The 16,296-nt window shown below is 39.3% G+C and overlaps 2 long non-coding RNA genes across 3 annotated transcripts in view; both read right to left on the bottom strand.

Moving 5' to 3' along the window:
* LOC116070705 overlaps nt 1-8,946 on the bottom strand; it is a 33,758-nt gene extending 24,812 nt beyond the window's left edge. For both annotated transcript variants that reach the window (XR_004110526.1, XR_004110527.1), the window contains exon 1: nt 8,756-8,946. This is a non-coding gene — a long non-coding RNA (uncharacterized LOC116070705). The remainder of the gene's footprint in view (nt 1-8,755) is intronic.
* Nucleotides 8,947-9,305: 359 nt separating this feature from the next.
* The window catches only part of LOC116070706, a 27,818-nt gene continuing 20,827 nt past the window's right edge, over nt 9,306-16,296 (bottom strand). The window contains exons 3-5 of the long non-coding RNA XR_004110528.1: nt 11,370-11,432; nt 10,336-10,394; nt 9,306-9,420 (exon numbers count right to left, since the gene is read on the bottom strand). This is a non-coding gene — a long non-coding RNA (uncharacterized LOC116070706). The remainder of the gene's footprint in view (nt 9,421-10,335; nt 10,395-11,369; nt 11,433-16,296) is intronic.

Raw genomic sequence — 16,296 nt, 5'->3', positions numbered from 1 at the left:
AGGAGGAGGAAGAGGAGGAAGAGGAGGAGGAGGAGGAGGAGGAGGAGAAGGAGAGAGGAGACAGGTCCTGCAGCTCTTCCTACTCCAGCTTGTCCCTTAGGTGGTTCACAAAGCCTCTGGTGATACCCATATTGGTAAGAGTGGACCGACCACTCCTCACTATTTAGAAGTAGCCACTCACTGTTCTACACTGCCTGACCTGGTCTCCATGTGAGCTCACAATTATCTGAGTTGTTTTTATTTTAGAGCCAAGCCCAGACATTCCTAGCTCTCAGTGAAAAACATGCACATGCATTCAGAATAGAAGAGAGAAAATAGGGCCTAAAATATATAAATAATTCAAGACTGAGTTTATTCACGGTGCTGTGTTTTCTGCAGGCAGTGGTTGTATGATCTCTCTTACATTGCCAGTTGGGCGGCCTCCATAGCATTTATTACTGCAGACAACCGTTAGAGGCTGTTTTGATTTATGCATCTATATTCTATTATGGAGGTACTTTTATAGCATAGTGCAGTTTCTCCTGTGACACTGTAGGAAGAAGGAAAAAAATGAGTGGATAAAAGAATGGGGCAAATCATTCCTTCCACCCCAGATCAGAACAGGAGCAATGAGACTACCTATTCTTGTCAAACAGCAAATTAGTTCTCTGCAACATACATACAAACAGCACACACACACACACACACACACACACGAACATGCATACACATTCATTGTGACAATGCATATGTATTGTGCCATTGTGTCAGCCTAAGACAACTAATACTTATCAAAATACCCACTAAGTTACGGCTTTCTGTTCTAGGTCATCAAAATGCTTTAGTGAATAAAGTAGAAATATCTCCCCTCTTGATCTACCCACATTTTTCTGCTGAAGATAATGCTGCCTCCTCTTAGAGCGTACAGCAATGCTTAGTACAGGCTAACACATGGTATCCAGCTGGTGCATGTGAATAAGTGAGTAAATGAAAGGTGAGGAATAACATAAAGTCTATTACCAAAGTCACTTTTAATTTATCTTTCTACACAGTAATGGAACATTTGAGAAATACACACACACACACACACACAGCCAATCTCCTGTTCCAGAATCATGTATTATTCTTGTGTTCAGGCTGTCTCTGTGGAAGACTCTGCCACATGCAAACACTCCTCCCATCCCCCAGCTTCACTTGCCTGACTCATACAGCCTGAAGATAGCTCTTGTTCCAGACTTCAAATGCAGTGACTAAGTCCTAGTCTATGTGTCTCTCATAGTCAGCATAGTAACAACCGTGCATGTTCTTCTCAGTGTGGCAGAAGAGTTGAGAAATAGAAACACATCACTCTCTTGATGTCTAGATTTGAACTGGGAAACCAGTCACAAAACCATCCCAGATTCGAGACATGGGCAAGACTCCATCTTTCATCAGAGGATCTCTAGATTCACATAGCAAAGGGTGAAGCTAAATGGATTAGGAGCCAAAGCCGCCATTCCAATATACCCTAGGAACCAAGCATGTTTGAGAAAAAGCTTAACTTAATGCAACCTCTCAAGGGAATGTCTACTGCCACTTTCAGCTTCCAAGTGAATCTACTACCCAGAACCTTTACAGAGCTTCCTGGTAAGTTCAAAGAGGATGCACTGAAAACAGTTCAATGTCCTAAATATCTTCTCACCTTTGACCATGAGCATCTACTCAGATCATACTGACCAACTGTTGGCTTCCATTTCTGATTCCTTGCTTTTAAAACATCAACTTATTCTTTGTGCTCCATTTTCAACTTTTCAAAGTGAAAATGGAATGTGCTTGCAATAAAATAATGAGTCACAATTCTAGTTTACAGTATTTGGTGGCTACAGTATGTCCAAGCCTATGTGGAATAACTTTGAATATGTTATCTTGTAATCTAGTTATCCAATCCTTTAAACAACTCCATAGGCTATTCATAAATATCTCTAATTTATCATGAAATGATGATAATGATAATAGAAATAATAAGAGTGGTTGAGTCACTTGGCCAAGTTCTCAGTGATACTAAATAAATCTGTTTTCAGACCACATTCATGTGGATCAAGATCCCAAATTCCAAATCTCTTTATTACTTGTCCTCTTCTTATACCTGGGTTTCTGCATCTATACCCATGATGTCCCTTATTGGTAATGAAGTATGCCTTTCTTAATGAAAAATATCACAACCTTTTATCATACTTCCAAGAGGATTCTAGAAGGATCCAAGCTTCTAAAAGATCTTGGTGTGCTTTCCTTCAGTGACTCATAGTAAGGGTATAGTGGGTAGGGTGTTTTATAACCTTTCTCATTTCCCACCAAACCATTTCAAGCTTAGTTCATTAGAGAACATTCAGAGGACACCACAGATTTTATTCTTCATTAGGCCTTCTGGATTCAACACAGTACCAGTAAGTCTTCATATAAATCCTGTTGTTAGTCAGGAAAGAAGCTGATCCCAGAGCACAGAGAAAATGTAAGAGTCTCATAGACACTACTGCAAAAGAACCAAGTCTCTACAGTGGCATTTTGCCATGAATCAATGGGAGAAGGAGCAAAATAATGGCTCCTTGGTCCAGAGTCAACTTAAGGAAAAAATGGTGCATTCCTGTGGACAATGTCTACCGCATCCCCTCAACTAGGCAGCATAGTTGTGCTCTTTCTTCTCTCTGTTTCTCTCTGTTTCTCTCTGTCTCTCTCTGTCTCACTCTCTGTCCCTCTGTCTCTCTCTGTCTCTCTGTCTCTGTCTCTGTCTCTGTCTCTCTCTCTCTCTCTCTCTCTCTCTCTCTCTCCCCCTCTCTCTCTTTCTCTCCTCTCTCACCTGTATATAATGCTTGCATTAAAGGAACAGTGCCTAACAGAAAACTCACCACTTAGTCCCTAGATTTTCAGACTAGAGCTCCAGTGTTGGGTCTGTGTCAAGGCTGGATTTAAGTGAGTTTCTTAGGTTTGAAATGATGAGAATAACAAATTCATATGTGCTAGAAAAGGAATATAGATTTATAACATCCAGATGTGGTAGCCTACACTGTCATTCTAGCACTGAGGAAGCAAATAGGAAAAGCACCAGAAGTTTAAGGCCATCCTTTACTACATGTAAGGTTCAAAGCCAGTCTAACTCAACCAAGCAAATGGAATCATATACATATGCTCATGTGTAGGCCCTTATATATACAAACTGAGCAGGAACAGGAAAACTCTTTGTGCATGTAGCCAAGCAATTGCACAGGTGAGAATAACCAACCTGCCTTACATCACAATAAAAAGGAAAAGTAAGTTGTGGTTCACTGTGCACCAAGTTCCCTTGGGGAAGGATAGGATCCTCAAGAGAGGGTGGTAGAGAAACCACTATGTTGAAGCACAGAGAAGAGTATAGATTTTACCTTTTATACCTTACCTCTAAGACGCCCTGTAATCTCACCCACTTATAAACACACCTCAGATGGGTATTCAGCTGAGAACACCAGGCTAATCATTCCTCTTCTTGACCCAAAGAGGTGGGGAGGGGATGAAAAACCTTCTTTCTTTCCTTAACAGTCACCATTTGGAGAAAATGGCAGGAGTTGGGTAGAGTTTGAAAAGAAACTCTAATATAAAGACCCTACAGTGGCTTCTCTGCAGGGAGCCAAGAAGAGGGTTGATAATTTTAAATGTGAGAGAACTCAGCAGTAGGAAGACAAAGAAAGCAGACAGGAAGAAGCTATAAGGATTGAAGAGGAGCCCATTCATTCTGCCCTTGGCCCCCTGAGGAGCCAGCCTGTCATTTAGACATAGCCTTGATGTGTAAGGCTACAATGGTGCTCTAGAGAGAAGACAGAGGCAAAGCCAGAGGAACAGATGCTAACTAGGTCTCAGACCAAGATAGAAGCATCATAAGAGCCAAATGGGAAATGGAGACCAAAACAAGGAAGGATGAGACCACCAGAGAGGACAAAGGGAAGTGCTGGGGACTCAAAAAGAGACATCTTCCCTTGTAGGTGGATTTGTGCCTCCTCCAGAGGGCTCAGGCAAGGATAAGATGGACAGTGTCCAAGGGAGGCTAATGACCTGCTCATCTGGGTTTCTTTGTTCTCTGAAGGCATGTACAACCACATTAGTATGCTCAGCAGAAGGCCTCCCTTTGTTGTGGCAGGTGCTGCAGGAATGCAGAACAGCTGAGGCTTCATAAAATCCTGAGCCTGCAGAGAGCCCCAGGAGGTCAGAAAGCCGAAGCCCCTGCCCCTCACATCTGGCCCATCAGTGGAATGTGCCACAGCTCAGAAGTATTTTGAAAATCATGTTTATTGTACTTCATCTTCTTATTTTGAGAGGTGTGTGCTTTCTTTGGAGAACAGGAGGGACATGTAGCACAAAATGTATTTTCTAATCTTATTACCTAATAGTCATCACTGTAAACATTTCAGTAAGGACATTTCTTTCTTCCTCTTATGTCCCCTACCCTATGAACTGGGAATGTAGGGAAGAGTGTTTGTGTGTGTGTGTGTGTGTGTGTGTGTGTCTGTGTGTGTGTGTGTGTGTGTGTGTGTGTGTGTATGGTCTATGTATATGGAAGTTGATATTCCAGAATTAATAAAGCTTTGAATAAGGAGATATTAAATAAGTACGATGTAACCTAAATATAACTAACCCCTTCCTCAAACCTGAATAACAGGTATATGATCCAGCAACCCCTCTTCTGGGTATTTATTAAAGGAAATAAAAATCAGTGCCTTAGGGAGGTATCTTTTCTTCCATGGATATTGCAGTATTGTTTATTGGACAGCATAGAGAAAGAATCTATTTATTTATTTATCAACAATGGATAAATGGGTGGAAAAAAAAACTAGCATTGAGCACTCTTCAACTTGTGACAACATGAAAGAAACTGTAGGCTATACTAAGTATATCACTAAACAAGACACAGAAAGACAAATTCCTTACATTCACACTTTTATAAGGAATCTGAATTAGTCAAACACATGGAAGTAGAGAGTTATTTGACCCTTGCCAGGGCTCTGGAAAAGAGGAAACTGAGAGATGTTAGTAAAATGGCACAAGAATTCAGCTATGAAAGCAAAATAAGATCCAAAGGTTTGACCTATGGCTGAGTGCCTACAGCCAGTAATGGAGTATTAATTTTTTTAAATTTACTGAAAGAATAAATCTTGTGTAAAGAGTTCTAATACAATGATATAGTGGTGGTGGTGGTGGTGATAGTGGTGGTGGTGGTGGTGGTAGTGGTAGTGGTAATACTAGTAGTAGAAGTAGTAATAGTAGTAGTCATGACAGCAAATTGAAATGTTGGAAGTCATAGGGATGCCTATGAGCTTGTCTTAGATTTAACTGTCAGTTTGGCATAGCATAAGGTCACCTAAGAAGTTAGTCTCAATTGAGTAATGCTTGGATCATATTGGCCTACACACATGCTATGGTGGGTTGTTGATTCCTATAGGGGGACCTAGCTCACTGGGGATGGTAGCATTTCCTGTCTGTACAAGAAAGCTATCTGAGCATGAGCTTTTTCATAAGCCTGCAAGCATTATTCCTCCATGGTTTATGCATAAAGATCTTGACTGAGTTTCTGCTCTGTCTTGACTCAATGATGGGACTGTTAACCTGTATGTTTAAATAAACCCTTTCCTCCCCTAAGCTGCTTCTGTTCATAGTATTTTATCACAGTAACAGAAATCAAGCTAGACAGATGGAAAAGTTGATAGTGGGCTTATGGGCATATAATTATTACAAAATTCATCAAGTTGCATTCAAGAAATCTATTTGTACATGTCAATCATACCTCAATCAAGGATGAATTTTTAGGAAGAAATTAATAAGCAAAAAGGTAACTGGACTTCATTGCTAACCTAAATCATTATCTAGCTATACCAGCTCATGTTATTTTCTTTTTTTAAAAGAGATTAAAGAGAGGAAAAACTAGCCACCTATGGATGTTGGGTGGTAATGGGGATCTAAGGTATATATGCAAGAGCCAAATGGAGATCAGTGACATAAGAGATATGAATATCTCATATACCAGTGAAATGTGTCCAAAAAAATAACAAAAATAAAATATTGGAGAACCTTTCCAGAATTGAACGCTGGCTTCATTTTCCCTGGCTGTGCAATTGATTGGGTAGCAGCTTTGTTGATTTGCTTTGTTCCAACCTAAATAGGAAAGCAGAGCCTTAATGTGCAAAGAGGACACTCCTGGAGTAGTTTCTTCCCCTAATTGTTTTTGAAGAGATGGAGTAACGTTCTGGAGGTGCAGGGTATACTGGTCAAAATAGTCACCATTTAAGGCATTACATGGCTACGTGGCTAGAGAATGTGGTAACCTGAGCAGCCCAAAGCTGCAAGTAAACCACTACAGACCATCTGAGGGAAGATTGGAAATTACCAACTCCAGGAAGAGTTCCTATCATTAGAAGAGATCTTAAGAAAAACCTTAGGAAAGTATCCGTGAATCTGTGATGAGTCATGGTCACTGACACCTTGACAAACATGACAAACACCTGGGAAATGGATCACAACTCATGCCTGTTAGAGATTATCTTGATTACATAAATTGAGGTAGGGAGGCTTACTCTCTTCACAAGGCACTATTTTCTTGATGGGCTCTCGGACTATGTCCATGAAGAAAGGAAACTTGAGCAACATCAGTATTCTCTGCTTCCTGATTGTGGATGCAATGAGCCCATCTATGTCAAGCACCTGCTGCCTCGACTCCCCTCTTCCCAGATAAAGGAGTGTGCCACTGAATTATGAGTCCGAATAAGCCTTTTCTCTCTTAAGTTGCCTTTAAAGGGGTGTGTTGCTATAACAACAGGGAAAGAAACTAGGACAACATGTAAAGAAGCCACAAAGATGACCACCTGCTGCACAGAGAGCAGCAGTGGAACCATCGGTGGATCACATAGAAGCAGTGACAACCAACAGAGTTCACTGCAGTAATGGTTACCTTAATAAGTGATGTTGGTGCCTGTCTATCCTCTTTCCTTCCCCTCCCAACAGGCTAGAACATCTGACACTCACATGAGCACGAGGAAAAGGACAGAGAGAAGAATGCTGAGTCTTGCTATCTCCTTCCCTCCCATCTCCCAAGCCCTGACAGCACTAGAGAAAGAGGGAGAGATGAATGTCATCTCTTAAACTGGAAGAAGTTGTTTTAAACAAAAAGCAATATGAAAATATGGAGCATGCTGCACCACAGGCAAAGGAAATTTAATGCATCATTATTGAGAACAGTGGGTGGGGTGAAAACTCTTTGATGTTTGTAACCCAGCAACCTGATATGCTTCAATAAACCTAAACACACAGAGCAGTATATAAGTATAAATGTGCAAGTAAGTAATCCAAGCAAAATAAAAATTGGACCGAAAGCATATTTTTGTACATGCTGATGTTTCTTCATACTCTCATGAACCCCTCTCATCAGCATATTGATGAAATGATTTTTGTACACGCTTTCACAGATAGCAAAGTTCAGTGAAGCTTCATCAATTCTTTTGAGCATTTGAAGTTCCTTCTCTACTGATGACACACCTGCCTCGGGCTAGACAGCCAGAGCAATCAATGATGGAGTGGCTTCAAGGTCAGATTTTTTTTCCATTCTGATTTGCATCCTGTCCTGTGCTTAGTTTGGCGGTTTCTCAGAAAATTGGACATAGTACTTCCTGAAGACTCAGCAATACCACTCCTGGGCATATACCCAGAATATGCTCCAACATATAATAAGGACACATGCTTCATTATGCTCATAGAAACCTTATTTATAATAGCCAGAAGCTGGAAACAACCCAGATGTCCCTCAACAGAGGAATGGATACAGTAAATGTGGTGCATTTACACAATGGAGTACTACTCAGCAATTAAAAACAATGAATTTATGAAATTCTTAGGCAAATGGATGAATCTAGAGGATATCATTTTGAGTGAGGTTACCCAATCACAAAAGAACACACATGATATGTACTCACTAATAAGTGGATATTAGCCCAGAAGCTCTGAATACACAAGATACAATCCATAAACCACATGAAACTCAAGAAGAAGGAAGACCAAAGTGTAGATACTTCGATCCTTCTTAGAAGGGGGAACAAAATACCCATGGAAAGAGTTGCAGAGACCAAGTGTGGAGCAGAGACTGAAGGAATGACAATCCAGAGACTGTCCCACCTGGGGATCCATCCCATATACAATCATCAAATCCAAACACTATTGTAGATACCAACAAGGGCCTGCTGACAGAAGCCTGATATAGCTGTCTCCTGAGAGGCTCTGACAGTGCCTGACTAATACAGAAGTGGATGTTCACAGCCATCCATTGGACTGAGCACAGGGTCCCCAATGAAGGAACTAGAGAAAGGACCCAAGGAGCTGAAGGAGTTTGCCTCATAGGAACAACAACAATATGAACTAACCAGTACCCACAGAGCTCCCAGGGACCAAACCAAAAACCAAAGAGTACACATGGTGGGATTCATGGCTCCAACTGCATATGTAGCAGGGGATGGCCTAGTCGGTCATCAATGGGAGGAGAGGCCCTTGGTCTGTGAAGGTTCTATGCCCCAGTGTAGGAGAATGGGAGGACCAGGAAGCAGAAGAAGGTGGGTTGGTGAGCAAGGGGAGAGAATAGGGTTGTTTTTGGAGGGGAAACCAGGAAAGGGGATAACATTTGAAATGTAAATAGAGAAAGTATCTAATAAAAAATGGGAAAAAAGGAAATTCTAAGTAAATTAGAGTATATGGGGGCTTTAGAGTGCTTCAGTTTAGCTAATCAAGAACTTACTTTCCAGAATCCGATCTGTGAGGTTCCAGATTAGAGAGACTATAAAACCATGCTTCGTGTTGCCACTGCCTTCATCCAGAGTGTTGTTTCATAGGATATACTTGAACTCAATATGTAATTGGAAATAATTCTGAACAATCCAAAGTCCCAGATGATCCCAATATAGAGCTTTTGAATTGCAGTCAATCTGAAAATCTATTGAAATAAATGTCTATTGTTGTAAACTAATGAAATCACATGATTTCTTACATAGTATTATTATAAAAGCTGACTGGTATACATTGCTTTACACAAGAATGGAGTATTTAGTTCCAAGAATTCTCTCCAAAATACTGTTCTAAATACTCAAACTCCCAATAATTCTCAGCATCCTTTGCATAGAAGTGGGCAACAAGTTAATAATGAAAGAACACACTGGATGTTGTTTCCTTTGCAAATGCTTATCTGATGGTTTAGCTTATACTTTTACAAAATGAAAACATCTTAGTATGTATTGTTCAGTGTGAGGACTGGAGTCAAATAATAGTCATGATTCATGCCTTACCTTAGGTGCAAAAAAATGTAGAGGGTACTGAATATGTAGAATTTGACCTCTTTCTGTGACTTATAGAAATATTTTAACATTTTCCCACATCATTCCATTTCCTTCACTGTTCATATAATCACTTTGAAAAAATACCAGAGAGAAAATTAGAAAATAGACTATGAGAAGAGGCAGAATGTGCTCATTGGGCTCTTCTCACCTGCATCTGTTTGATTTTCTAGCTGCTCTGAATTCTCACATTACTAGACAGAGCCTCAGTCTACCCGATGGAGCCAGAACACTAGCAAACACTGAGGTTATTCCTTTCGTGCCCCCATTATGACCAAGAAAAGAGTATTTGCACTTGTACACTTACTCAGTGCATAAAGAATGGATTGGATTGAGTTACTGCAAATTTCAGTGAAAGAAAATATATTTAATTGAAATAGAGCAAAGACAGGGGAGGCGTCTTATTAACCCATGCTGACTCTAGCATGCAGCACCACCCCACCCCTTCCCGAATCTACATCTGGCTAGAGATGTTTTTAAAGCAGACCTTTTTTTCTCAAAACAAAGCATAATAAGCAGTAAAGAAAATCCTCCTCCAAATCTTTAGAGGTTTGTTTTTATTTTTTCTTCTATTCTAAACTGAGCCTTCAGATCTTCAAAGGGAAAATGGGAACAAAACAATGTATGCGACATGATTTATTTTGGTAAAAGAATAAAATGTATTTAGATCTGTAGCGAGTGTTATAAACGAATCTGCAATGTTTCTATTTTTCCAAAATGCTGACTCCCCTTCCCTATCCATCACTACCTCCTAAGGAAAACACCTTAACTTTTCCCTCCAAATAGCCTCTCTCCTGACCTTTGTCCTTGGATTTTTCTCCACATCTCAGAACTCATTGTATTCAGAGCATCTCTATGAAAATGCATGCCTATTCTCAAAGGATTCTTTCTAAGCCTGCGTATAATTGGCTATACCACACCCTAGAAACATTTGGATTGAATGCTAACAAGCATAGTATGGGTAGAACTGACGAGTTTTCAAGCTTACCTTCTAATGCATCCTTTAAAAACTGCAATGATGGGAGCATAAATCCCTCTTCAGTGCTGCTACACAGTCATGGTGGCACAAGTAATAAGAACAGTCAGTTGACAAATTATACTAGCTAGACCTGATACCATCACATGGCTCTTCAGATCAGAAACTTTCTTGAGAAATACTTGTAATTATCATGCCTCATGGATGAAGAAACTACTCCTAAAATATTAATTGACCTGCTTTGAAGTCTCAAGATGGTAATTCTGTTCATTCTCTCAGTCCAGGTTCCACACCCCAAAATTTGTAGCTGTGATGTTTGGGGCCCCAAAGCCTCCATGTCTCAATCAGACAGACAGAACAACATTGGCTCACTCTGCTTCTATTCTCCAAATCCTGTTAATGAAGCCTGACTTTGCATGTTTCTTATAAACATAGTCATTGTGAACCTATTTCACATTAGTGTCCAAGAAATGCCACATAATTTTGTTTATCTAAGTGAGGTTTATAAACCTCTAATGGACAGAGTGGGACAAAGCTCCGCTGATGATCATTGGTTATGAAGGGATTTCTATCTCTTCTCCCTGAAGATGGTAAAATAGCTGGTCCCATCTATAAGGTAGTGTTTCAAATTATCCTTTAGGAGGAAAATTGTTTAAAAAGTGAACATTTCAAGCTTGGCAGATCCATCAGTGAGTAGAGGGTTTATCACAAAATCATAAGGATCTGAGTTGAGATCTTCAAAGATCACACAAAGCCAGGTTCGGTGCCACAAAACTGTAACCTTGATACCAATATGATGAGATGGAAGGTGTAGACAGGTAGCCTACCAGACCATACCATACCATACCATAATTAAATGCAATAGCTATCAATAAATGTCTATTTTGACAAGACAGATGGCGAGGACTGAAATCTAAAGTTATCCTTTGGCTTCCATGTGTACACATGGACATGTTGGCACATGGGTGTGCACATACACACACGCACACACACACACACACATACACATTCGTAAATACACAAAGATTAAGAGAAAGAAGTAATACCTTCTGCCATGAAGATCTGGAAGCACATTTAGAAGGTTGGACACACCATGGTGTCTCAGTACACTATAGAGAAAGAAAAGAACATGTGTGTTAAAGCAAGCATGCTGTACTGACATGTCACCGCATCCTGCTCTGCTCCCTTTAAAAAAGCTGCAAAGTCAAAATTGTTGTAATTGGTTTTTAAATGAATAAACAACAAATTAGAGAAAGTTCCTTTTTTTTTAAGTCTCCAAACTGTATGTGTAGTTCACTCTTTGAAAATCGCCTGGAGAAAACCTGCAGCTAATCTTAATAATAATTACCATGTCTTCATCTCTCTGCCTGTACCAACTGTGTACTAAGTTCTTTATAGCCACTCGTTTCCATAACAACCTCTAACTTTTGTCATTGTTTCTGCCTAAGAGATGAAAATCAGTGGGGCTCAGAGAAGTTAAGCCTTTGGCCCAAGGCTACACATCTGGGAAATGGCAGCAAGCTGGATACAAATATCCAAGTTAAAATGCAAAGTCTGATTCTTAATCACAGCACAGCACCTCTCCTCTAGTATTTGAAAAATGGACTTCTCAGCCTCAGGAAGGTGAAGCTTGTGGCAGAGGTAAGTGGAGAAGTGCAAGCATGCCCACGGGCATTGCTGGTGTTCTCAAAGCCTTACCATCAAGAGTTTTATTATGGGAGTGAGTCACAGGACAAAAGGGCAGAGGCCTTGCTTTCTTTGTTTTGCAAACTATACTCTGTGGAATGAGAATAATTATTAGTCATCAGTGAGCTTTGTGATGCTCCAGCTTAGTCATCCAATAAGAATTACAGATCACGAATTTCTAAGCCTCTAAAGTAGAAAGTGGCTTTTCAAATACCAAGGGGCTAGCACCATTTCAGACACACTCCAAAAGCTATGCAGTCTGCTTTTTTTAAGAGACAGACACATTGCAACCAGCAGCATTTAGGAGAGTTGTTCACCACACTGAACAGGAATCCTTACCCTGCATGCTCTTCAACTTGCCTCTCAAACAAGGCAGGATCTTTTGAGTCCCGAAGTCTCCCTGGAAGCACAGGAGCTTCATCTAAACTCTATTAGATTATGAGAGACAGTCTCCATATGAAAAACATGCAAGAATATATAAGAGGCATACCAATAGCTTCAGATAAAAAAATGTCTGTTAAAAAATACCATAAATGCTCATCACTTAAGTGCCTTCATGGGAAATGGAAGCTTCAATGAGCTGCTGAGCTGTGCGTTCATTCTGTTTTGCATTTTGCACTCTACATGTGCAGCTACGAATATAAATGATAGACTCCAACTATCCCCAAGGTGTACATAGCTTGGTGGAGAGACAGAAACATTATTTATGCAATAAAATCAAAGTGGCTATTATGAGAACTCAAGAGATAGGTAATCCAAATGAAGCTGAGCAGAAATCACGAAGACACCCTTGTATAATGGTAATAAAGCTATGTTTTGTCAATTCATAAACTTGTCCAGACTGGCCACTCTATAATGGAGGCTTCCATTCATATTTAAGATATCAGAAACTTATCTGACATATATGTAGACATTCAGAAAAGAACTATTTATAGCTACTACTTTTTGTCAACTTTTTTACTAGATTGCTTTCTTCTAGAAGTACAGGGGCCTTACACGTGGGGAAAATTGTCCCTAGTGATGGCAGTAGACCTGGGGTAAGAATCCACTACACAGTTGGAGCTTCCAACAAAGAAAAAAGCAGCATCAATGCATTTAAACAATGAGTAAAGTTTATCTCCCATAACAAGAAATGCATAAAGGCCTCAAAATTAACTTACTGATTCAGAACACAATCCAAGACCCATCATTCTACCCTAAAATCCTTATCAGGTTTTCATACTTTCTTTCTTGGTCACAGTTGCTGCTGCAATTCCAAGCAATACATGCAGGCATAACAAGAACCAGAAGAGAAGGTGTCTCTTCCTTCATTGTTCTTTTTTTATGAAAAGAGGAAACATCACAATCCTCCTCCAGCATGTTTCCATTTAGATCTTATTGGACAAAGCTGGAGCAATCTAATTGAGTTACTAAGACCCGAAGAGAAGAGGATGTGTCCTCTGCCAGTAGAAGGGATGAAACCAAATGCAAACAATACTCTTCTTTTTGGAGATCTTGGTACATCCTTCTGTGAATCAAATGACTATGACTTTCAGGAATACATATTGTCCTTCTGTGGTTTGGGTTGCTTCTGAGTTAGGAGGACCAGTCTTCAACAAAAGTAGAGGACCCATCTTGAAAATATACAATATCTCTGCTAAAAATGACCAACAGGTAATGAGTTTAGAGTTCTGAAAACTGTTTTGCCAGGTGTCTTCCTGGGCATCCTCCCAATATTGAAAGTTGTGTTTTCTTACTGATTAGTCATAAACCCAAGTCATTGGCATGTGCATGCACACACACACACACACACACACACACACACACACACACACTTTTAAATTTAGAAAAAAATGTTACCTTGACTTTCAAAAAAAATCTTAAAACATAAAGATTCTCAAGAAAATTTTACTTATCAACATAAAAAGTATTAAATATGCTGATTCTAAAATCCTAGTTATATAAAATTTGATATATTCAATTGGGGGCACAATAATTTTTGCAAACTTTTTTGGCCAGGGATTGAATCCAGAGCCTTGTACATAGTAGGCAAGTGCTGTGACCCTGTGTTACATCCCAAATCACTGTATACATCATTACAGACTTTATAATATCTACAAAAGTTACATTACACTCCTCTGAGTGAACATGAGGTTAAGTTTTATATACAAGATATGCATCATCATATAAAGAAATACTAGGAAGAAAAGAAGATCTACCAATACATAGTAGTTGCCTTGGGTAGTGACTCAAAGACCAGTGCTTTTTGCCTTTTACTTTTTGGCATTTCCAAAATGTTTATAATGAGTATATATTGCCTTTATAAGGTAGGAACACAATAAACTCACTGATGGATTGTTTGATTGATTACTCTTATTACCTCACCTCTACCTACAATTAATCCGTATTACAGTTGGTAATAGCAATAAGCCAGGTGCTTAGAATGAAACCACAATGGCATACCTTTCTTCCAAGCCATCTTCATCTTTCCAAGCTTACTTATCCATCCAAACCCTCTCTGGAGAGTCCAGAAGATGATGACACATGACTCTTTACAGAACCTGATGGGTCCTCCTTCCCCCTACCTCTCTCAGATGTCTTTGTTTGTTAATCCCATGCATTTTGGAGCACTGTGATTTTAGGTAAATTATTTCATTTGCACAGTTTGAGTTTCCATATTTTCATAAAATAGCAAGCATAAATTGTACTATGGTTCTTCTCACTAAGAGTGCACAAAAGAAGAATGTGAGTAGGCAAACACACACCCCTACACATGCACAATGAATGATAGCCATTATTTCTATTCTTTTTTTAAATCCATTTTCTCCTGAAAATGCAGTGAGCTCAGAGTTTAGCAAATAGAAATCACTACATTCATGGTTAATGGACTGATAATTGCCACCATTGCTGTGAGCAGACCCTGGCAGATATGGAGGCATGGCTGTGTGATTTTTTTTTTTTGATGACTTATCTCCACAAGAAGGCACAAAGTATGAAGCTAGTTGTGAGAGAGAACTTCCTACACTGAGAGCTTTATTGATTCTGATCAAAAAGAGGCTTTGGAGAACTGCCTGCAGGCATCTCTGTAAATGTTCACACACAAAGCTAAGGATATCAGAAAGAAGATGGAAATGTTTCTTAGCCTTTCCTCCCCACTCCCACACCAGGCCCCTATCACAAAAGGAGAGTTTGCTTCTGTTTTTATATGCGCCTTTGCACTTTTTCAAAAATCAGCTAGATACCAATGTGTACCCACAGCTGAATAAGCACATTAAGATGAAAGATGTATCCTGGGGGCAGCGGAAGCTGTGATCCAACTGCCCATCCAGTTTGTGGGACCTCCATTGTTTGCTGAGGACAGGGGAGGGAGAGCAGGGTCCCCTAGCCTCCATAAGACATGGTTAGCCATCTCTAGTTGTTTCTGAAAGAAGAGCTGTTATGCTTCTGATGTTTAGTGCCTTGACTCAATTCAGTGTTGTCCACTCAGATGCCACAAGGCTGGAGGATATTCTTAGGGCCAGCCAATCAATACTATAGACTGGCAAAACAGTCTCTACTGGGTTCATAAAAATCTTGAAGCAATCCCACAGCTTAAGTGTCCATCTTAAATAGAAAGTTTTGTATAATCTGTGTTATTTTGGGGTGGATTTTTAAAAATGTTTTATTTATTCTTTGTGATTTCACACCATGCACCCAAATCCCACCCACCCGCACATCCCTCATCCCTTCATAGCTGCCCTCCACCCTTAAACACTGTACCCAAAAGAATATAAAAATAAACTAAACAAAATATATATATATATAAAAAATATATATATATAAATATATATATAAAAAATATATATATAAAATATAAATATATAAATATATATATAAATAAATAAAATAATAAAATAAAATATATATATATATATATATATATATATATATATATATAAAATCTCATTGTGGAAGCTTTCATGTAGCACAGTGTGTCCATACTTCTGTCTAAACATCTTTTTTTTTTGGGGTTTATTTTACTCACACTTTTATATAACAGTTAATCATAGAAAGCAGGTAGAACAAGGACTCAAGTAGTCAAGAAACTGGAGGCAGGAGCTGACTCAGCGACTCTGAGGTGGGAGGCAACAGGGATTTGTTTTTGTTTGTTTGTTTGTTTTTTGGAGGGGAAACCGGGAATGGAGAAAGTTACATGTAAATAAAGAAAATATCAAAAAAAAATTGTAACTAATATCAGCAAAGCCATTACATTTATAATTTTCTACATTCCATTTTGGAAAAAGTAAAATAATTTAGACTTAAAAAAAA

The sequence above is a fragment of the Mastomys coucha genome, unplaced genomic scaffold (assembly GCF_008632895.1).
Source record: "Mastomys coucha isolate ucsf_1 unplaced genomic scaffold, UCSF_Mcou_1 pScaffold22, whole genome shotgun sequence".
Lineage (NCBI taxonomy): Eukaryota > Metazoa > Chordata > Mammalia > Rodentia > Muridae > Mastomys > Mastomys coucha.
Note: the sequence above shows the minus strand (reverse complement) of the source record. Positions and strands in the feature narration are given on the sequence as shown.